Source organism: Coregonus lavaretus (genome assembly GCF_964263955.1).
Source record: "Coregonus lavaretus genome assembly, chromosome: 4".
In the NCBI taxonomy this organism is placed as follows: Eukaryota; Metazoa; Chordata; class Actinopteri; order Salmoniformes; family Salmonidae; genus Coregonus; species Coregonus lavaretus.
Genome location: NC_139991.1, coordinates 30135507 through 30159214, shown reverse-complemented (window position 1 = coordinate 30159214; position 23708 = coordinate 30135507). Strand labels below are relative to the sequence as shown.

General features: G+C 44.7%; 1 protein-coding gene across 1 annotated transcript in view; it reads left to right on the top strand.

Moving 5' to 3' along the window:
* The first annotated feature begins 4644 nt into the window (after positions 1-4644).
* The window catches only part of strbp (spermatid perinuclear RNA binding protein), a 111815-nt gene continuing 92751 nt past the window's right edge, over positions 4645-23708 (top strand). The window contains exon 1 of the mRNA XM_084160923.1: positions 4645-4775. The gene's annotated coding sequence lies outside the window, so the exon portion shown is untranslated. The remainder of the gene's footprint in view (positions 4776-23708) is intronic.

Sequence of the window (23708 nt, the reverse complement as noted above, 5' to 3'; positions counted from 1 at the left end):
TTATCCGGGGCTTTGGCAAGGTCCCAGCTCCCATCACCTCTCTGTTGAAGGGTGGGCCATCCCAGCTCTGCTGAGGCTGACAGGGCTTTCAGTAACCTGAGGGCTCTGTTCACCTCAGCCCCGGTACTGGCCCATTCTGATCCATTATTGCCGTTCGTAGGGGAGGTTGATGCGTCCGAGGTAGGGGTAGGCGCTGTCCTATCCCAACGCTCGGACACGTCACCCAAGCTCCGCCCCTGTGCCTTCTTCTCTAAGAAGCTCAGCCCGGCGGAGCAGAACTATGACGTTGGTGACCGGGAGCTGTTGGCTGTTGTCAGAGCCCTGACTGCATGGAGGCAATGGCTAGAGGGGGTGAAACACCCTTTCCTTGTCTGGACTGACCACCGTAACCTGGAGTATATCCGGGCAGCGAGGAGGCTGAACCCTCACCAGGCCAGGTGGGCCTTGTTCTTCACGCAGTTTGATTTCACACTGTCCTACATACCAGGCACAAAGAACGTGAAGGCAGACACCCCCATACTCCAGGCCTCCTGCATTGTGGCGCAGGTAGTGTGGGTGGTGGACGCGGACATAGCGCGGGCGTTATGCACAGAGCCATCTCCACCTCAGTGCCCAGCTGGGCTGTGTTACGTGCCATCTCTTGTCCGTGATTGTCTTACCTATTGGGCACACACGTCCCCCTCCTCTGTCACCCAGGTATCGGCCGTACAGTGCGGGACCTGACCGGGAAGTACTGGTGGCTACCTTGGCTAAGGACGTGAGGGTGTATGTCTCCTCCTGCTCGGCAGAGTAAGGCACCTAGGCACCTTCCAGCGGGTAAGTTACATCCCTTACCAGTTCCACAACGGCCATGGTCCCACTTATCAATTGACTTCCTAACTGATCTTCCGGCACTACGGGGTGCCTGAGGACATAGTGTCTGACCGGGGTCCCCAATTTACTTCCAGGGTTTGGAAGGCGTTCATGGAACGTCTGAGGGTTTCGGTCAGCCAGACCTCTGGGTTTCACCCCGAATCTAATGGGCAGGTGGAACGGGTGAATCAGGATATGGGTAGGTTCCTGCGGTCCAACTGCCAGGACCAGCCGGGGGAGTGGTCGGTGTTCTTGCCATGGGCCGAATATGCCCAGAACTCTCTCTGCCACTCATTCACCAACCTATCTCCATTTCAATGTGTTTTAGGGTATCAGACGGTCCTGGAACCGTGGCATCAGAGCCAGACCAAAGCTCCTGCAGTGGACGACTGGTTTTGGCGTGCGGTGGAGATGTAGAACGCTGCCCATGTCCACCTCCAGCGCGCATTGCGTCGCCAGAAGGCCAACGCTGACCGCCACCGCAGTGAGGCCCCGGTCTTTGTACCGGGTGATTGGATCTGGCTCTCGACCCTCCACCTACCCCTCCACCTGCCCTGCCGGAAGCTAAGCCCGCGGTTTGTGGGGCCATTCAAAGTCTTGAGGAGAGCAAACGAGGTTACGTATAGGTTACTACTCCCTCCTGATTACCGTATTAACTCCTCGTTTCACATGTTTCTCCTCAGGCCGGTGGTGGCTGATCCGCTCCAGGAGTCTGAGGTGCGGGAGGTCCCTCCGCCCCCTCTGGACATCGAGGGGGCCACGGCGTACTCCGTCCGTTCCATCCTGGATTCGAGGCGTCGGGTGGGGGCCCTTCAGTACCTCGTGGAGTGGGAGGATTACGGTCCGGAGGAGCGGTGCTGGGTCCCGGTGAGGGATGTCCTCGATCCCTCTCTGTTGCGGGATTTCCACCGTCGCCATCTGGCTCGCCCCGCTCCGCGTCCTTCTGGCCACCCCCGATGCCGGTGTCGGGGGGGGGGGGAGTTACTGTCAAGACTTCCTCCGACGCTGCCTCCTCTCCTTGTTCGGGCAGGCTTCGGCGTTCGTCATCACCGGCCTTCTAGCCACTGCCACTCCTCATCTCATCCTTCCATTTGTTTTGTCTTGTTTTTACACACACCTGGTTCATATCCCCTCATCAGTACCTGTATAAGTATTCCCTCTGCCCCCCATGTCTTTGTGTGTGATTGTTTATTGTGGAGGTGACAATAGCTCGGTGGAGCTTTATATATTTGGATCGCCGGGATATTCACCCGTGTGCTATGTTTTTCTCCAGTGTGCCGTTATACCGCACTGTATTATTTTACACATTGCTGCGTACTGCTGTATGTGCCGAATAAACAATTTATTCAGTGATTTACACTCCTGCGCCTGACGCCTGACGTCCAAATCACCCGCTACAGATCGTTTATAACTGCCAATCCCTCCTCAATTTGCTTCTCATTCTGACCAAATTTGAGGAGGAAAAGGGGCTGTTGCTGACAAAATCTCTACAGCTCTATGGTTGGGAAGCATATACTGTACCTTAAACAACATAGAAAATTAAATAGATCTACAGTAGTGAATAGACAGTGACAGCAGTATTCTTCACTGAGACCTGTATGGTTGTCATTCCGGCCAAATTTGAGGAGGAAAAGGGGCTGTTGCTGCAAAAAACTATGGCTCTATGACTGGGACGCATATAGTCCTAATGCCTGGCTTAAACAACATAGAAAATGAAATGGATTTACAGTAATGAATAGAAACAGTGACACCCTTATTCTTCAGTGAGACCTGGTTTTCTGAGAGCAGCATTTGCAGCCCACATGCAATCTAAAATTATACCTTCAGCAGCCGACAGTACAGCAGCCGTTGACTGTAGCTCTGCTGTGGCCTCTATGGCACTCTATTCCCTAGTGCACTACTCAGTTTTGACCAGAGGCCTATGGGCCCTTGTCAAAAATAGTGCACTACATAGGGAATAGGGTGCCATTTGGGGCGCGCTCAGCCTATGTGACTATGAGGTGGGTAGAGGAGCAGCAGATAGGTGAGGAGGGTTACTGTCGGCTATAGAACCACAGGTAATGCAGCTTGCAAAAGAAAAGGTAACAAATGACCTTTTGTAGGCTATTTACTGTAGGTCTATGTGAAGTATGTTTTGTAAACGAGAAAGGAATAAGGATACAGTGTGTGCTGTGTCTGTGTGTTTGTGTGCATATCTTAGGTATGCTGTTCCACAGAAGGGGCCTGACCAGAGCAGTGTGCTGTGCTGTGCTGTGCTGTGCTGCATGCCTGAAGTCACACCCAGCTGTGAAATGGTTCCTAGAACAGCTTTTATATACACTCCAACATTTCGCTCAGACACCCATTCAAAGAGACTTTCTGTTTTTGTCCTCTCTACTCAGTTAAACTTTCAGAGCAAGTCATAGGCTAACTTTGGTGTGTGTGTGTGAGTGTGTTTGTGTGTGCATGCGAGCTTGTGTTTATTTGTGTGTGTGTGTTTAAGTGTGGGGGAGCAATTTTTGGTTGTTTATTTCATTGTATAGGCTAACAGTTTAGATATAATATTCCATTGATTAATAACATGTAATAACAACCTCTCAAAAGGTGGTGCTGCTGTGGGAGCATAGTACGTTTCCTTATAAAGAAAAAGCTTAGCCTACTATTGCATCCCTTTTGTCCTGGCCTCATTGCAGGCTTCTCTGTCATAGCGTAGCAGTGATATACTAGTCAGGTTGCCTTCTCATGATTTGCACTGTATAGCAGTTCGGCTCCTACAGTATAGGCTGAGCTGGTAATCGATGGAGGCAATGCAGTTTCACCAGTCCTCCAATTAAGAAAAAGCGCACATTACCACGTCAACAAAGCCGTTTTCTAAATGTCCATAGGGGAGCACGACGCTCGAGAACCAGGGAAACGCACATTTGACTGGAAGTAACGGTACCGGGGACATTTAAGCAAGCAATTACGGTAATTGATTTATAATAACACTTTTATGCTGCCTTTGTGTGGATCATGCGGTCGGAATGGTGCTGTCAGTTTGTTGTTGTCGCTGTGATTTTTGTTAGGCTACTAGCGAGCATAGTGAATTCTCATCCAAAGACAGGACATCTCTAGTAGCGCAGGCAGCATAGGCTATTAGGTTAGGTAACCGTACAGTGGGACTTGCTGTGTTCCTCAGTCAAGCATCAAAAGCTATTGATAGTTTACACATCCTCAAAATCCCATCTCTGAGCCCTCTCCGAGCCATTTTAATTCAAATATGCTGATTGAACTTTGCTGTTATTTATTATCCTATCATTTGACTCCCCCTGCTATTGTGAGAATAGCCTATTTATTGGTGCAGCTAGGCAGGCAGCTATACTTGAATTATTTATTAGACTGTTGGCTGAAAGAAAGGAATGCTCCATTTGGATGGAGAGAAAGACACAAATAGCCTGGAAAGAAGAGGATACATTTCTTGCAGAAAATACATTTCCATAAAAATTCCACAGGGCAGTATATGAAGTCCCCGTAATAAGTTTGTGTTTTAATCAATAGCCTAGAGGCTAATGTGATTAGTGCAGCTCTTACCACAAAGTAAACAAGTAAATGCATAGGCTATATAGCTAGATGCTATTTGTAGTGGTTTATATGGCTGTTATATATTTCATATTGATTTTTTGATTTCCGTGTATGCCATTGTCTAACCATCCTCTTGACAGTAAAACCCAACGCTGGCGCTTGTTCAGCGCTCATAATGAATTTATCCCGTCCACGCCTGCGCAGTCACCATTCATTGCAAAGGAGAAACCAGCAGGCGGCTCGCACTGGTGTCTAGCGTGGGAGCGCTTTGACTGAACGTCGGTACTTGGATTTGGTCCTGTCAGCGAGAGTCAGAACTGTAAACTGTGCCTGGTATCAACGTATGTTTGGATATCTTTTCCCACTACAGTAACACTTCAACCGTAAGTAGTCAGTATATATTGTATATCGAACGCTTTTTTGATATTGTGGCGTGCTGCCACGGACTACACACACAGTTCGGGGACAAAAAACAAATGCTGCCTGCATACAACGAGCTGGAATTCTCCGCGGAGTGCCGGTGTATCTGTTGTAGTTAACATTGTAACAACGGTGTAACTAATTGTACCATCCAACTAAGGAGATTATACTGTTTTTATAGATTGTTACATTGTTGCCAATTTGATTGACTCTACTAGTAAGCGTAAATAACAAATAACTTTATGGCTAGCGAGTGACGCTAGCCAAATGTTTTCACCACCACCTGCTGTTTAGTTTATTTTGATCCCCATTAGCTACTGCACATGCAGCAACTACTCTTCCTGGGGTCGACATAAAACAACATAAGATATTACATTAAATACAAAAAAATAAAAATAAATAAGAGTTATATATTGGAAAGACAAGAGACAGCAAAAATACTATTTACACATTATTTATATATACATATTCATATTCTTAAATACAGTAGCCTACAGTTAAATTAGATCTTTAGAAAGAGGCGCTGTGATACAATATGTTTTTTAAAGCTAAACTTGCTTTATGTTTGAGTAACCTCTGGTGGCAGAGCATTCCATGATGACATGGCTCTATACATAAATGAGCGACGCATTAAATCTGTTGGTTTGGGTACAGTGAAGAAACCCATAGTGGCGTGTGTGGTGGGGAATGTACGTCTGTTTGAAGTGTATACAAATAGATTACACAAGTGGTTAGGCATTTTCAACACACAAATGTTTCTTTGCTGTGATGGAGATTTACATAGGACTGACTAATCGATTTGTCACTTTTTGACACTAGTGACTATTTATAGGCTATATATGTTTGTGTAATTGTTACAGCAATAGACGGTGTCGGATGTGTTGTTCATCGCCTACTAGAGCAGGTGTCTTAAGCTACATCCGCAGTGAATATTGCGAGGCGCGTTTACTGAATCGTTTCAACAATTCAGCATTTTGCTTCCCACTAGCAGTTGACAATCCTCTGCGCGCTTTCTAAAGTGTCTGCAAACAATACTCAAGTGAAGTAAACAAATCGAGGTGTAAAGTAAACAAACCTATAGACTATGTTGCTTTATTTTGATGATTTTACAGTTCCTTTGCATTTTGTCATTGCATTTTCTCTGTGTGAAACTCTCCGACATGAGTGTCTGGGAACAAAGCACAAAAACATGCAGACTTATTTCCTCATTTAGGTTTTTGTCCTCTCATCTCTTCCTCATATCTGTGTGTGTGTGTTTGTGTTTGTGTGTGTCTGTGTGTGTTTAGCATAATGCTCAGCATCTTGCTTGGAAATTGATCTCTGCACACTGGCAGAAATAGCAAACAGCTTGTATGAGAAATGTAAATGTTGGGCAATATGTTTACATAGGCTTATGTCTTCTCCCAACCTACCTGCTTTTCTAGTGTTACAAATGAGCAGGTTTGGTGCTGGTGCTGGAGTCCATTGTATCTGTCAAAATACAGCGAGAGAGGGTGAGAGGGTCAAGGGTGAGAGTGCAGAGCTTTGGCGCTTTTGAAGGACCCTCTGTCACCTTTACGTCCACTAAAGGTGGTCTTTTGCTTTGTACTATTGAGTGCCCAGTGGGAGATGTGTATGATGCTTAGTTCATATATTGACCAGAGATTATGTCTGGTCTGGTGGTTGTCATTTGGTGAATGTTATGTTTAGGAAGGGAAAAATACAATAACTAGACACACAAATAAACTAGTTTCATTTGCACTCACTAACTGTAAGTCGCTCTGGATAAGAGCGTCTGCAAAAATGACTAAAATGTTTAAAAAACATGTATCTTGAATGCAATCAAGTTTGTGTGTTCTTTCTATTTGTAAAGAAGAGGAAGCTGTGGTCAGAGAAATGTGTGCTTTCACTGAACAGTTAGAATTGAGAACTTCCTGTGTGTAACTGTTTACTGTTAACCACATACTGTAACTGTACTCCTCGATAAACGGCCAGCAGTTGTATTATTAAAAAAGAAAAAGGCCTGAAGGACTTATGTCCTATACAGCACCATGAGCTTACAGTTTCGCTTTTCAAGCAGGTGATTGGATGACTCTTGGTATTGGCTTAGCTCTTGGTATTGCCATAATGGATTTTACCTTGACCCTGAAATAGATGTTGGGATTAAGGTGATTTATGGGGCACACACACACGCTCTAGCTCACTGACCCACGCAGACATATACACACATACATACATACATGCACACACGTACATACAGGCACACACGTACACACATACACACACCCATGCACACAAGCACATACAGTCAAAACAATATTCAAAACATTTAGCCCTGTTAACTTCTTGTATTTTACAATTTATTTAATGTAGAAATGTGCCTTGTTTTTGTACAGCCTAGGCCTAGGCGATGTATGTTTTCTGTATGTTGGTGTGTGTGAAGGGGGTTAGCCTAATGGATAGTATAATTTTCCTCTCAATGTGACGGAGGCATATGTGGGCCTCTCTCTCGCTCCATTCTCTCTTCTCTTTCTCTCCCTTTCTTCCTCTCCTTCCTGCTGTTCCTGGATTCCATGCGGAGGTGATAGGAAATGCGTGAGTGAATTAGCTTTTTTCTCTGTCAGTTGCCAGGCCAAGGCAGCTTGGGTTTCCTCTTTCCCTCCCGAGGTTGGGCAGCAGAAACTGACTGAAACTGAAAACCATCGGCGCCTTTGTTCTCTGGCCAGTCAGGAAGATCAGACATTGTTTTGTTGTATTTATTTTTTGCGTGACAATTTTTCCCCCTTCTGTTGCGGATGGATGCAGTCAGACGGAGAAGATTGAAAGCCGTAGAATAGGTGTGTGTGTGAGGTCAAGAGACTCAGCAGGCTGGCCCGTTTTATTGCTAAGAGGAGGAATATTCTAAAGAGCTCTTTTTAGAGCCGAGGGTCAGGGCCAGTATCCTCCCTGAGGTAGTGTGTGTGTATCCTCCCTGAGGTAGTGTGTGTGTGTATCCTCCCTGAGGTAGTGTGTGTGTGTATCCTCCCTGAGGTAGTGTGTGTGTATCCTCCCTGAGGTAGTGTGTGTGTGTATCCTCCCTGAGGTAGTGGGTGTGTGTGTATCCTCCCTGAGGTAGTGTGTGTGTGTATCCTCCCTGAGGTAGTGTGTGTGTATCCTCCCTGAGGTAGTGTGTGTGTGTATCCTCCCTGAGGTAATGTGTGTGTGTGTATCCTCCCTGCTGGCCACTGAAAAATCTCCCTCACAGCACCGGAGGGAACTCTGCTTCCTGCACATTTCACATTTATTTTTTATTGGATGGTTGGCGGTTGCAAAGTCCGGGCCAATTACAGGGTATTTTACTAAACCTCCAGTGGTCCAGCCAACTGGATTTAGAGCAAGATTAGATTCAAATGTGCTGTTCAGTGCTAGAATCTGCCCGTGGCTTGCATAAATAGCCAAAATATTTTTAAGTCACACTTTACATTGAGCAGTAGGTAGGGACGTGGAGCAGACAACAGCTGGATAGCCTTCACCTGTCACGGCAGCACTAACACACGTTTGCATACAGAGTGCGTATGTATGTGTGTGTGTGCACGCGTCTCTGTGTGTGTGTGTGTGTGTTTGTGTGAGGCCAGTGGAAACAAGGCTTCTGTTCTGTGCCGCCGTATAAACAGAGTGTGAGCAGCTAGCGGAGTGCTGAGCAGAGGGAGTGACGCAAGCAGGCAGTGGAAACAGATAGGCCCTGGTCAAAAGTAGTGCACTTAATAGGGGATAGGGTGCCATTTGGGACACAGATACAGAGATATGCTACAGCAATCAGAAATCAGATCTTAACCAGGCAGAGTCAGGCCTGGATAGGAATGGCCATTTAAGGCATCCTGCACCAGGGAAAGGGGAGAAGGACCATGGAAGGTCACCGCACGCACACGCACACACACACGCACACACACACACACACACACACACACACACACACACACACACACACACACACGCACGCACACGCACACGCACACACACACACAGGAGGTGAGGAAAAAAAGCTAACACTTTGCTATATGTCTTTGCTTAACATGAGCAATTAAATTCCTTGATCCTTGAATGAAAGAATGCCATGTTTGAGCAAAGTCACTGAGTGGCAATATTTGTAGGCCTGTGCCTATCTAAAAAACAATCTAATCCTCTTGTACAGTAGTCCAATCTGGGAGTTAGCCTAAGTAGTTGCTTTTTAAGGGGGTCTGAATATTAAGTTTAATGTGCAATCATAATGGATTTGCAAGTGTTGGGCCTACTTGCGTCTCGTTGCAGCTGTCAGTGGGTGCATTTTAAAACTTTGGAGCCTGAGCCTGCGTCGCAAATGGCACCTTTTAAATGGCACCCTTTTCCTTACAGTGCACTACTTTTGACCAGAGCACTATGGGCCTTAGTCATAAGTAGTGCACTATGTAGGTAATAGGGTGCCATTTGGGACACAGCCTGAGCCTGAGCCTCGGCTTCCATCATTGAAATAGTGTGACAATTACATGAGAAACCCATCTGGTCCTCCATGGATCACTGGCTGGTGTCATCTCTCAGCGCTACTTCCTCCTTTTACTATTGCACTCACTGTCAGCTCATACTGGCTATTCCTCTCCTCTCTCTCTCTCCCTCTCTATCTCTCTGTCTTGTTCTCTGTTGGTCGCTCTCTCTTTCTCTCTCTCTCTGCCTCTCTTTCTCCCGAGTGGCACAGCGGTCTAAGGCACTAGAGGCGTCACTACAGACCCTGGTTCAATTCCAGGATGTATCACAATCCAGCTGTGATTGGGAGTCCCATAGGGCGGCGCACAATTGGCCCAGCGTCGTCTGGATTTGGCCGGTGTAGGCCGTCATTGTAAATAAGAATTTGTTCTTAACTGACTTGCCTAGTTAAATAAAGGTTAAATAAAAAAATTATCTCTTTCTATCTCGTTCCCTTTCTCTTTCTTTCTTTCTCTCTCGTTCTCTCTCCTCTCTCTCTCTCTCTCTCTCTCTCTCTCAATGGTATAGCTCTGCAGTGTACCAAATGTAGATGTACAAAGAGAGAGAGAGGCAAAGATTGTCCACCACGGTCATCTTTCACGGTTCATGGAGTAGCCTACTGCTGCTGTACTTTCTCAGCCAAATAAAGTATACATTTACATTTTACATTTTAGTCATTTAGCAGACGCTCTTATCCAGAGCGACTTACAGTTAGTGAGTGCATACAGTGGGGGAAAAAAGTATTTAGTCAGCCACCAATTGTGCAAGTTCTCCCGCTTAAAAAGATGAGAGAGGCCTGTAATTTTCATCATAGGTACACGTCAACTATGACAGACGAATTGAGGATTTTTTTTTCCAGAAAATCACATTGTAGGATTTTTTATGAATTTATTTGCAAATTATGGTGGAAAATAAGTATTTGGTCAATTACAAACAAGCAAGATTTCTGGCTCTCACAGACCTGTAACTTCTTCTTTAAGAGGCTCCTCTGTCCTCTACTCGTTATCTGTATTAATGGCATCTCTTTGAACTTGTTATCAGTATAAAAGACACCTGTCCACAACCTCAAACAGTCACACTCCAAACTCCACTATGGCCAAGACCAAAGAGCTGTCAAAGGACACCAGAAACAAAATTGTAGACCTGCACCAGGCTGGGAATACTGAATCTGCAATAGGTAAGCAGCTTGGTTTGAAGAAATCAACTGTGGGAGCAATTATTAGGAAATGGAAGACATACAAGACCACTAATAATCTCCCTCGATCTGGGGCTCCACGCAAGATCTCACCCCGTGGGGTCAAAATGATCACAAGAACGGTGAGCAAAAATCCCAGAACCACACGGGGGGACCTAGTGAATGACCTGCAGAGAGCTGGGACCAAAGTAACAAAGCCTACCATCAGTAACACACTACGCCGCCAGGGACTCAAATCCTGCAGTGCAAGACGTGTCCCCCTGCTTAAGCCAGTACATGTCCAGGCCCGTCTGAAGTTTGCTAGAGTGCATTTGGATGATCCATAAGAGGATTGGGAGAATGTCATATGGTCAGATGAAACCAAAATATAACTTTTTGGTAAAAACTCAACTCGTCGTGTTTGGAGGACAAAGAATGCTGAGTTGCATCCAAAGAACACCATACCTACTGTGAAGCATGGGGGTGGAAACATCATGCTTTGGGGTGTTTTTCTGCAAAGGGACCGGGACGACTGATCCGTGTAAAGGAAAGAATGAATGGGGCCATGTATCGTGAGATTTTGAGTGAAAACCTCCTTCCATCAGCAAGGGCATTGAAGATGAAACGTGGCTGGGTCTTTCAGCATGACAATGATCCCAAACACACCACCCGGGCAACGAAGGAGTGGCTTCGTAAGAAGCATTTCAAGGTCCTGGAGTGGCCTAGCCAGTCTCCAGATCTCAACCCCATAGAAAATCTTTGGAGGGAGTTGAAAGTCCGTGTTGCCCAGCGACAGCCCCAAAACATCACTGCTCTAGAGGAGATCTGCATGGAGGAATGGGCCAAAATGCCAGCAACAGTGTGTGAAAACCTTGTGAAGACTTACAGAAAACGTTTGACCTGTCTCATTGCCAACAAAGTGTATATAACAAAGTATTGAGAAACTTTTGTTATTGACCAAATACTTATTTTCCACCATAATTTGCAAATAAATTCATTAAAAATCCTACAATTAGATTTTCTGGATTTTTTTTCCTCAATTTGTCTGTCATAGTTGACGTGTACCTATGATGAAAATTACAGGCCTCTCTCATCTTTTTAAGTGGGAGAACTTGCACAATTGGTTGCTGACTAAATACTTTTTTCCCCCACTGTATATTTTTCATACTGTATGCAAAATAATGTAACAGAACCTTTCAGGCTAACATGCAAGAGGAAAAGCAAAGTCTTCAACAACACACGTTTTCCCCTCTGTTAGAGAAAGGATGAAAAATATGTAGACCATGATCATGTGCTGAATATATTGCTAATATTTTGAAATATCTGTACATTTCTAAATAAAATTCGCTGCTTTACCATCCCTTTTCATGTGCGTGTTGTGTAATGCAGTACGTTAACCCCATTGATTGTTACAACAGATGAATTGCTGGCTTTTCATGGTAAAAGGTAGCATATCATAATTGCTGCAGTAGATAATCAGATACAGAACAGAATCTATCTGATTACCCTAGCTTTATTAAATAAAGAGTGTGGCTCGCACTGATATTGCTATGGCTGATTTAGGCAGAGATGGAGAGATTAAGGAGGGGGGAGTTTGTTTTGTTGACTGGATATTAGCCTACACCTCAGTGGCCCCTCTAAAGGCATCCGCATACATAGGTTTGGTTTTCTCCTAGCATAACTCGGCGAGGCGAAGGGGAACGTCTGTGTTCGCATACTCCCTAAAGACCTTCGCTTGAAAAACGAGAACAAATGGCAATATTACTGTTGTTTGTCCCCGTAGCATCAACATAGCCATAACACTTCCTCAAAATAGTCAGAATTCATCTAATATAAATCAAGAATCTGTAATTCATTTTAAAATGTTTTGCCAGGAGGTCTTAGTCGCGCAATTTTACATCTAACTAAGATGTTTGGTGCAGTATTTCTCAAGTGATTGTTTTTGTTCATAATATATGCGCAAACTGTTTAGACTGGTAAGCATACGGTAAGCTTGAAATGTACACACACACACACACTGTTTTACTGGATATTAGCCTAAACCTCAGTGGCCCCCTTGTGAGAATTAACCAATTAGAGCATGATTCTCTGATTGCAGCTTGCTCGGTGGTTGAATTATTAGAGCTGAATGAAAGGAGAGTCAGGACTAGGAGTGTGTGTGAGTTTATGTAGGCCTATACTCTGCTGGTTAGGTAAGATAGCGCTGTGAATATTGATAAAGACCGGCTGGTTTGAGCCATGTTCTTCTCTGTAGTGAGTGGTGACAGTGGCCCCATTTCTGCCCTAGACTATAGGACACACACTTGCACTGTGTAGCTAGGGGAAGGACACAGGGTGTAGCTAGGATAAACTGGGGGCGTAATGTCATGGCTAGCACCTACCACTCATACTGGAAGAAGGGATGAAGAGGAATGAATGGTGTGAGGAATGTGGATGTGATGGTTGTAATTTCTATATTTCCAGTTTCCCCATCCGTTCTGAGCTGTGTTTCAAATTGTGTTTCAAATAGATTCAAGAGTAACAGATGGAGCTGTGAGCTGGGTCAGGGGGAATTCACAGGCTCCTGGGAACCTAGTGAATAACAGCACTGGAGAAAAAAGTGAGAGAAGCCTAGAGAAGTGAGGCAGCCATCCTCACTCCCCAAAGGGATATTCTCGTCCCAGCGAGCAAGGTGTGAACACATGTGTACTTGCCAAGCTTTTAATTCTGCCATCCCCACCCCACTATTACGGCTATCTCGCCCCTGTCAGAACTAGGTTCCAGTCTAGTCTAGTCAGAAAGCTGCAGTGGCACCGCTGGGCTCAACAGCAGCTGGCCGATCGGCCATATTTCTCCAGAGATCCCACACAGAGCCACATAGCCTATCTGTCAGTCTCACTCCAGTACACACGTACTGGACTGACAGGCAGAATCCCTCACCATCACCCCGAGAAGACCGCTTGTCTGCTCTCTGCCTACTTAACATTTTGTCTTGTCAAGGAATTATTTCATTATTTCTCTTTGTCTCTTTGTGAGAGAATGTATTAAATTTTTTTGTGTGTACTGTAAGCTACAGTATAAACAGACAATCTTTGAATATGCTGCCCTTGGCTTGTCAGAGGAATTGGATCTTTTGACATGTGAGGTGGATGCTTGCTTCCATTATGTTGCATTGTAATATACACTACCAGTCAAAAGTTTGGACACACCTACTCATTCAACGGTCTTTATTTTTTTTACTTTGTAGAATAATAGAGAAGACATCAAAACAATGAAATAACACATATGGAATCATATAGTAACCAAATTAGTGTTAAACAAATATTTTTGAGATTCTACAAATAGCCACCCTTTGCCTTGATGACAGCTTTGCACACTCTTGGCATTCTCTTCATGAGGTAGTCACCTGGAATGCATTTCAATTAACAGGTGTGCCTTCTTAAAAGTTAATTTGTGGAATTTCATTCCTTAATGCGTTTGAGCCAATTAGTTGTGTTGTGACAAGGTAGGGGTGGGGGTATACAGAGGATAGCCCTATTTGGTAAAAGACGAAGTCCATATTATGGCAAGAACAGCTCAAATAAGCAAAGAGAAACGACAGTCCATCATTACTTTAAGACATGAAGGTCAGTCAAAACGGAAAATTTCAAGAGCTTTGAAAGTTTCTTCAAGTGCAGTCGCAAAAACCATCAAGTGCTATGATGAAACTGGCTCTCATGAGGACCACCACAGGAATGGAAGACCCAGAGTTACCTCTGTTGCAGAGGATAAGTTCATTAGAGTTACCAGCCTTAGAAATTGCAGCCCAAATAAATGCTTCACAGAGTTCAAGTCACAGACACATCTCAACATCAACTGTTCAGAGGGGACTGTGTGAATCAGGCCCCTTCATGGTCGAATTGCTGAAAAGAAACCACTGCTAAAGGACACCAATAAGAAGAAGAGACCTGCTTGGGCCAAGAAACATGAGCAATGGACATTAGACCGGTGGAAATTTGTCCTTTGGTCTGGAGTCCAAATTTGAGATTTTTGGTTCTAACCGCTGTGTCTTTGTGAGACGCGGTGTGGGTGAACGGATGATCTCCGCATGTGTAGTTCCCACCGTAAAGCATGGAGGAGGAGGTGTTATGGTGTGGGGGTGCTTTGCTGGTGACACTGTCTGTGATTTATTTAGAATTCAAGGCACACTTAACCAGAATGACTACCACAGCATTCTGCAGCGAGACGCCATCCCATCTGGTTTGGGCTTAGTAGGACTATCATTTGTTTTTCAACAGGACAATGACCCAACACACCTCCAGGCTGTGTAAGGGCTATTTTACCAAGAAGGAGAGTGATGGAGTGCTGCATCAGACCTGGGCTCCACAATTGAGATGGTTTGGGATGAGTCGGACGGCAGAGTGAAGGAAAATCAGCCAACAAGTGCTCAGCATATGTGGGAACTCCTTCAAGACTGTTGGAAAAGCATTCCAGGTGAAGCTGGTTGAGAGAATGCCAAGAGTGTGTAAAGCTGTCAAGGCAAGGGGTGGCTATTTGAAGAATCTAAAATTGAAAATATATTTTGATTTGTTTAACACTTTTTTGGTTACTACATGATTCCATATGTGTTATTCTATAGTTTTGATGTCTTCACTATTATTCTACAATGTAGAAAATAGTAAAAATAAAGAAAAACCCTTGAATGAGTAGGTGTGTCCAAACTTTTGACTGGTACTGTATATTTTTTAATCCATGCTGTTCAGTTTCCCCACAGCCAAACAACCTGATCCCAAATGTAATTGTAAGTGAGCAACAAAAGCATTTGAATACCATATTTAAATTGAGAAGGCTCTTTTGTCGGTGGTGTGTGTACAGTGTGTGATGTGTGGTGTGTGTACAGTGTGTGTGTGTGTACAGTGTGTGATGTGTGTGTGTGTGTGTGTGTGTACAGGGTGTGTGTACAGTGTATGTGTGCACACATCAGTCAGACAATTAGCAAAGCGTGGACGTTACGGACAGACAGACATATGAAGTGGTCTCTATCGTGTTGGGTGACGCATCCCCACCACCACTGTCAGCCAGTTGACAGCTGTGTACGTAGTGTTACGTTCTTTCCTCCACAGAATCCTGCCAATCGGGTAAACAGGGTAAACATGGGTCACGTGTGTCAGAGAATTAGATCTGATTATTGACATGTGTTACCTCATGTATTTGGCTATTTGGCCTGGTGTCAGTATACTACATGTTTTGCTTTGATATTGATTCTGATAAGGAAAAAATAATACTCCCTGGCATTCGCGCACACACACACACACACACACACACACACACACACACAAACACACACACACACACACACACACACACACACACACACAGGACCATTATATCCAGGAAGGTCATTCCTCACAGCACAGCAGCCAGCCCTATAAGCCCTTAAGGCTGGTGTGTAATTGGAAAATATCCCAGGCTCTGTGAAACTTCCAGCTGCGTATTCATCCCTCATTTCTCACTTTCTCAAATCCTCAGGATTTTAGCCAACCAGCTAACAGAACCCGCTCCCTCCCTCCCTCCCTACCTTCTCCTTCTTTTCCCCTGGAGCGAGTACAGACTCATTTATAGGCCTACCTTACATACGCAACGCAGAATTGCCATTTTTCTTAGCTAATTGTAGTTCTTGCGTTAGGTATTGTGTAGGGTGTACATTAGGCTTATGACATAACAGGGGGTCCGGGGAGGTGCATACGGTGAGTCCTGGCTCTAGTGATGTTTCTAGGCCAAGGTGAGCTAAGATGCCAGAGGACAGAGGAGAATATGCAGCCAGGTGTCTGTGTGCTTTGTCAAGGTGTGTATGCGTGTGTGTTTTGTCAAGGTGTGTGTGTGTGTGTATGTGTATGTGTCTGCGCGTGTTTGTGTGTTGTTTCAGATGCACACACAGCATATGTTTTATTATTGTTGTGGGGACCTAAAATTGATTTCCATTCAAAATCCTATTTTCCCTAACCCTTAACCTAACAATTTTCCTTGTTTTACTATTCACGGTACCAGAATGTTTACTTCGATACCGATACCAGGTTTAGCATCACAGTACTCTATACCATCACGGTACTCTATACCAAACGATACCACAAAAAAAATGAAGACATATTAGCCATAGTCACAGAATGGTACTTGATCCAGACAGATAAATTCAGCTACTGCTCTGTTCAATCGTTGGGCATATTTGAGTTCAATATCAATACGTTTGAAAATGTTAATGTACTTTTTTTTTTGACAACCATGTATGTATTAATTGAATTAATAATACAATAAATTAGATTTTTTTTTTTTTTACCAATCTAACTACAGAACAACATAATTGTAATTATTTAATTATTTATTTGAATGGTAAATCTCTTGATAAACTGGGTAAATCAAGATGTGAATGCATATTATTCAATAGGATTGTGTGAATGCATTGAGTTATTGAGCTTGTTTGAGCTGATTTCATGGGGCTACAGATTTATTTTATTGGCAACTGCTAAGAGAACATATTATTTTATTTTACTGGTTGACAACATTTGCATAGAAGAAGCAATCTCTTCTTTTCTAAAAGTGTGCGCTGTCTCTTTAAGAAATTAATGACGTCATTCATGAGCAGAATGTGGCTGTGGAATCTGACTTTGTGGCTATGGAATCTAGTGGAAACCAGACAGGAGGCAAAGGAAGACGAAGAAGTGATTGAGTTTTTGGTGGCGAGGGAGACAATGTGAATTATTAATGTTTTTGGTGACAATCAGCTTTGAAATCAGCACATTTTGCTTACTAGGGTAGTGAATTCAGCTGTAAGCTAGCAAGGAAAGTTAGCTTACAATTAAAGCTGAAAGCTACCGGTATCGTCTTGCATTAAGTGTTATAGCCTGTATGGTTTTTGAAAACAGTAATAAACAGTTTCTAAATTTCTACATGCCGTGTTGCATTATTCATGTGTGTTAACTTCTGTGCAACATGAGTGGGGACTGGGGAGCTAATGTAGCCCAGACAGCTCTAGCAATAAATAAGTAAGTGGATCAGGCACTTTGCTCTTCGTGCTATAAAGGGGCAGCGTTAATACAGACTTGATCCTCTCAATCACACAAGACACATTTAACAGAAGTACTGAACGTAACAAAAATTCTAGTACGTATCTAAAAAATACAGAAGTTTCAGTATACCGTGCAACACTACTCCACTGTCTGTCTTTCTCAAAAAATGTATAGATTTTCTCTGTCACTTGTACGCAACTCTAGCTCTTCCCAAAAGGAACTGCAGCATTTACCTTTCCCCAGTTCCTCATATAATTGTATTTATTGTTTATCCTAAGTATTATGGACTCTAAAATAGAGGATTTGTTTAGTATCTTGTCCCTGACTCTAGTATCTAAAATGGAACTTGTTCTTAATTAAAACTCAGCCTGGCATTTAACCCAATGTACATACAGTAGGGTAATTTCAGAACAAAAACATGATCAACCCTCCATTCCAGGTATTGACAACGTTTTGACCCTTAGGTCTTCACCAGGCTGGTTCCGTGAATAGAGCTGCCTGATTAGGGCAGTGCTGTTGTTCTGTAATCTACATTTCAGCGTGGGCTGTGGGTGTGGGGGTATTATTATGTGCTAAATTACATAATCCTCACCTTGTTTAGTGCTAGTCCCTGTTAATCTCTTTACAGAGAAACCTGGAGTCATCTGTTGTTGTTGACTTGGAACAGCAGTAGGTTAAACCAACTAGAGGAGAACTCTCTTTCTACCTCTCTCTTCCTCTACCTCTCTCTGTCTCTCTCTTTCTCTCTCTCTCTATCTCCGTCTCCCCCCCCCCCCCCCCCTCTCTCTCTCTCTCTCTCTCTCTCTCTCTCTCTCTCTCTCTCTCTCTCTCTCTCTCTCTCTCTCTCTCTCTCTCTCTCTCTCTCTCAGTCTTCCCCCCTCTCTCCCACCGTTTTCTAGCTCTCTCTGTCTCTAACCCTAACCCAAGATAACTCTCTTTCTCGCTCTCCCAATCTGGGTTGAGTTTCTCTATGACCACATGGTCAGGTTATGCTGTAGTCAGCTCCTGCTATTTCTGACCTCCTGAGCCCTGCTGCCTATTTAAGACTAACATAAGAACTCAACCTGACCTGAGCAGGTTAATCCAGATGGTCAATGAATTAATGAAAGTTGGTTCTCAGAAAAAGAAGTTAGGCTATACGCCGAAATGCATTAGTTTTATTACGATATTTAAGATTGATTTTTGAAACAAAGTGACCATTACGGTATTGTGAGTTAGTGGTAGGAAGGGACCAGTCTGCTTGGATCGTCAGGCCGGCAGAAAAGAGCCAGTCGGGGTTGGGGGAGAAGGGGCAGGGAGAGAGGGAGAGTGTGGGCACAGAGGAGGCGGTAAAGGTAGCCAGGAACAACCAGCCAGCCTCAGGTCGGTAGAAAAGAGCCAGCGGCGGGTTGAGATAAGCTGCGTTCTGTTCCGCATTGATACGACTGGCTACCTATGCCTCTCCTCTCCGCTCCCTCTCCAGTAGCAGCTCACAGGTTCCCTGGGAATTCTACTGACCCAGTTTACGTTACAGCAGGAGTTATTTTTACATATTTAACAGAAGGGGACAATGGCTGCTGTCCTGTCCTCACCGACCGATCACGTCCTCCTCCCCTCCTTCCTCCACATCATGGGGAGAGGGGGAAGGGAGGGGGAGGTTTGGGACGGGTCATCCATCTACCGCCTAATGATGAAGGATGGGAGGACTAGAAAGAGGAGAGAGAGAGAGAGGGAGGAGGGAGAGATGAGGAGAGTGTGTCGGTGTGCTTTTTGGGAGCAAAGGCAAATGTTGCCAAATTGTTGATCCGTAATGTTTTTATCATTGTTGTCAGGCTGCTTGCTTACACACACAGTCTGTTGTGCGTGACATCTCAACCTTGAGTTCCCTTAGCGAAGCAAGCAAGGTGACACATGGTGCAACCACAGTGCATCGACCGACTGCAGCACACACACACACACACACACACACACACACACACACACACACACACACACACACACACACACACACACACACACACACACACACAGAGATCTGTCTCTGTCACCCCCTCCCCTTAGCCCTGTGTACAGAAGCGGTAGCAGGATGGTGCAGTCTCTGGGGGGCCTCTCTCTCTCGCTCTCTCGCTCTCTGCAGCTGCAGCGGAGGCTGAATCAGGGTTATCAGGAGTGTGTCTGCTGTTTCTTGTTTACCTCCACCTGTGCCTTCTCCTGTGTCCCTCTGGTGTGTCTGCTGTTCAGAGCCTCACTAAACTGGCTCCATCTACAGGCCTGAGGCTGCCTTCCACTCAGTTTCTAAGTTAGCAACACCCCAGAACAACAACTCTGCTAGCCCTTTGCAAAGTGGTTAGAGTGTAGCATCCTGTGTTCCGATTGTTTGAACTGAATTAATTGATATTGATGGCATAATGGAAATAGCCAAGTTGTTGTGTTTGTTAAGGAACATTTTGTTCTGACCTCTTTGCATAGATGTTCTCTGAGCAGACAGACAGACACACACACTGTGCAGAATTCCCGGGGGGTTTGGGGGGGGGGGGGGGGGGAGTTTGAGATAAGCTCCACCTCATGCCTGGCTGGCTGGGGCGGTGAATTTCTCAATTTCTAAAACACAAGACGACTAAAACACGAGAGGCGAAGGCCGTAGCCATGGCAACCTGGAGACTAAAGTGAAATAATTGGGTCTGGCCCAGATTTTGTTAAAAAAGAAGGAAGAAGAAAGACGAAGCCCCTTGCAGTTACATTTAGACTTGGTTTCTTACTTGTTCCCAAACCTTGGCCTTGTTTAACAGTGCTGGGCTGGGCTGTCAGGTTTCTTGGTAGCTAGCTAGGACAGGATGATGGATGAGTTGGCCAGGGACAGTCCTCCTCAAAGTGTCCTACATACCTTGATTACAGACTTAGAGTGTTGGATTGAGTGTGTCTGGAGTGTCAGATGGGCAAGGTTTGCACTTTTGTGACTAGCCTATTTGATCGGTTGCGTTGCACCAGGCAAGCTCAGTCAAGCACAGAGAAAGTATTTTGGATGAAAACGAATACCATTTTTTTCAACCCAGGTCTCCTGGATAACCGATCTCTCCACTCCACAGCCTTGCCTGACAGACATCCGGACGGACTAGTACTCAAGTTTTTATTCCATTGTTTTGGTTTAGGTCTAATGGTTATATTATGATTTGTGTCATTAATGGAAATGAACAAAGTACTTTAAATAAACCTCTCAATCTCTTATGTTGCCTTTCCCATGTAACATACTAGAGTGCTTTTAGTACAAAATACAGATGTCTCTGTATGGCATGCTATGCTACCACCCACACCACATTACTATCATGGAGCGTAGTGACTAGCTAGAAGATATGTGCTGCCTGTACATGCCCTCGGCCTGGAAGAAAGGGATAAAAGTGTGCAATGCAAATATTTAGACTCCCGCTCCCCCCTGGGTGTTTTATGATCCGGACCCGCCTCTATGGACGACAGGAGGGACAGGGGGACAGAAAAGGGCATCCTATGCCAGCCCCAGCCCTCCTCCAGCCCCCCAGCTCCAGCACTTTATGGGGAGCAAAGGGTTTGTGTGTGTGTTTTCTCCAGACTAACATAGAGGAGTCTTTGTAGAGGACGATAGTTCACAGTTCACACTCCTACAACCCAAAGACTTCAGCACTGTGCATGTATTCCTGTCTCCCTGCATACATGTTGCCCCAGTAGGCCCCTTTCAGAGTCCCAGTCCCAGTCCCAGCCCCAATCCTAAACCCTCAGTTTAATTTTCATAACCCGTGCACTGAGGAGGTAGATGTGGTCCTCTGTAGCTCAGCTGGTAGAGCACGGCGCTTGTAACGCCAAGGTAGTGGGTTCGATCCCCGGGACCACCCATACACAAAAATGTATGCACGCACGACTGTAAGTCGCTTTGGATAAAAGCGTCTGCTAAATGGCATATTATTATTAATTATTAGATGGGTCTTGGTTTATTGTTTATTTTGGTTTATGCTAGATGAACCTATTTACATTTTGATCACTTTTTAGAGAGAGGTGAGATAGAGGTGAGATTTACCCTAACATAACAGATTGTCAGCAATAATACTGCTGCATACAATGTTGTTACATTTAGACTGAACAGCCCCTGCCTTCCACTACTGGCTATATTATGCAGAGTACATTTAATTGGTTGTACAATACAAGCAAAACATTGGCAGGCACTCTCTGCTGGGGAGGGTGAGTGATTGAGTCGAATGTCATTTTAAAAGGCCGGCTCTGTGGCTCATACCAATGACGAGCAAATAGCAGCGTTGCTCAGAAACTCCTTAAACCTCCCCCGTCATTCATTTCCTAATTGAAGTTCTGTGGAAGTCAGAGATCTCTAGAGGTGTGTGGTGAGTTTCCATTTTGGATCCAGCATGGTTAGAGGACGTGGGTTGAAGAATCTGCCTGCTCTGCTGCTGAGAAATCCCTCTGCTCCTCTCCTGTGTAGTGTGTGTGTAGTGTGTGTGTGTGTGCAGTGTGTTTTAAGTATGTCATTCAGACTGCTGCACAGGGCTCAGGAATTCAGAGATTCTATGGTCACTGTGTTGTATGTAAGGAATTTGCTACAATTCCTCCAACAGTATCCACTTTGACAGCTACTATCCTAAATCAGCTCTGAAAGCTCTTAGATTGAGCGTCTGTGTGAAGACTATGTTGTCAGGCAGGGAATATATGTTTTTATTGGAGAATCTGATTGATAGTACTGTAGTTTTCAGGACTGTACAGAATGTCCATTCCAAAGACAGCAATACTCTTACTGCATTCGAGAGAGGTAGGAATGTATCTGATTCTGAGACACTTTGGGGCAGATAAGTGCTGCTGTTTCACACAGTTGAAATGCTTTGATCCCTATAATCATCTCTTGTGTTGGCTTACTTATACACCATTTACATCTAGCCTAAAACACTTCTGGACTGTAGGCTAGCTAGGCCTAGGGTACTTTACCTATTGGCACTAAGAGCACTGTGATCATTTGTATCCTGACAAATCTGGATTACAGTCTGCCCATAACAGTCAGGGACAGAGACCATCATTCTGTTCTACAGTGAGGGAAAAAAGTGTTTGATCCCCTGCTGATTTTGTACGTTTGCCCACTGACAAAGAAATAATCAGTCTATAATTTTAATGGTAGGTTTATTTGAACAGTGAGAGACAGAATAACAACAAAAAAATCCAGAAAAATGCATGTCAAAAATTGATTTGCATTTTAATGAGGGAAATATGTATTTGACCCCTCTGCAAAACATGACTTAGAACTTGGTGGCAAAACCCTTGTTGGCAATCACAGAGGTCAGACGTTTCTTGTAGTTGGCCACCAGGTTTGCACACATCTCAGGAGGGATTTTGTTCCACTCCTCTTTGCAGATCTTCTCCAAGTCATTAAGGTTTCGAGGCTGACGTTTGGCAACTCGAACCTTCAGCTCCCTCCACAGATTTTCTATGGGATTAAGGTCTGGAGGCTGTCTAGGCCACTCCAGGACCTTAATGTGCTTCTTCTTGAGCCACTCCTTTGTTGCCTTGGCCATGTGTTTGGGTCATTGTCATACTGGAAAAACCATCCACGACCCATTTTCAATGGTTCTCACCCAAGATTTGATGGTACATGGCTCCGTCCATCGTCCCTTTGATGCCGTGAAGTTGTCCTTTCCCCTTAGCAGAAAAACACCCCCAAAGCATAATGTTTCCACCTCCATGTTTGACGGTGGGGATGGTGTTCTTGGGGTCAGCATTCCTCCTCCTCCAAACACGGCGAGTTGAGTTGATGCCAAAGAGCTCGATTTTGGTCTCATCTGACCACAACACTTTCACCCAGTTCTCCTCTGAATCATTCAGAGTTTCATTGGCAAACTTCAGACGGGCCTGTATATGTGCTTTCTTGAGCAGGTGGACCTTGTGGGCGCTGCAGGATTTCAGTCCTTCACGGCGTAGTGTGTTACCAATTGTTTTCTTGGTGACTATGGTCCCAGCTGCCTTGAGATCATTGACAAGAACCGTGTAGTTCTGGGCTGATTCCTCACCATTCTCATGATCATCTTGCGTGGAGCCCCAGGCCGAGGGAGATTGACAGTTCTTTTGTGTTTTTTCCATTTGCGAATAATCGCACCAACTGTTGTCACCTTCTCACCAAGCTGCTTGTGTAGGTCTACAATCTTGTCCCTGACATCCTTGGAGAGCTCTTTGGTCTTGGCCATGGTGGAGAGTTTGGAATCTGATTGATTGATTGCTTCTGTGGACAGGTGTCTTTTATACAG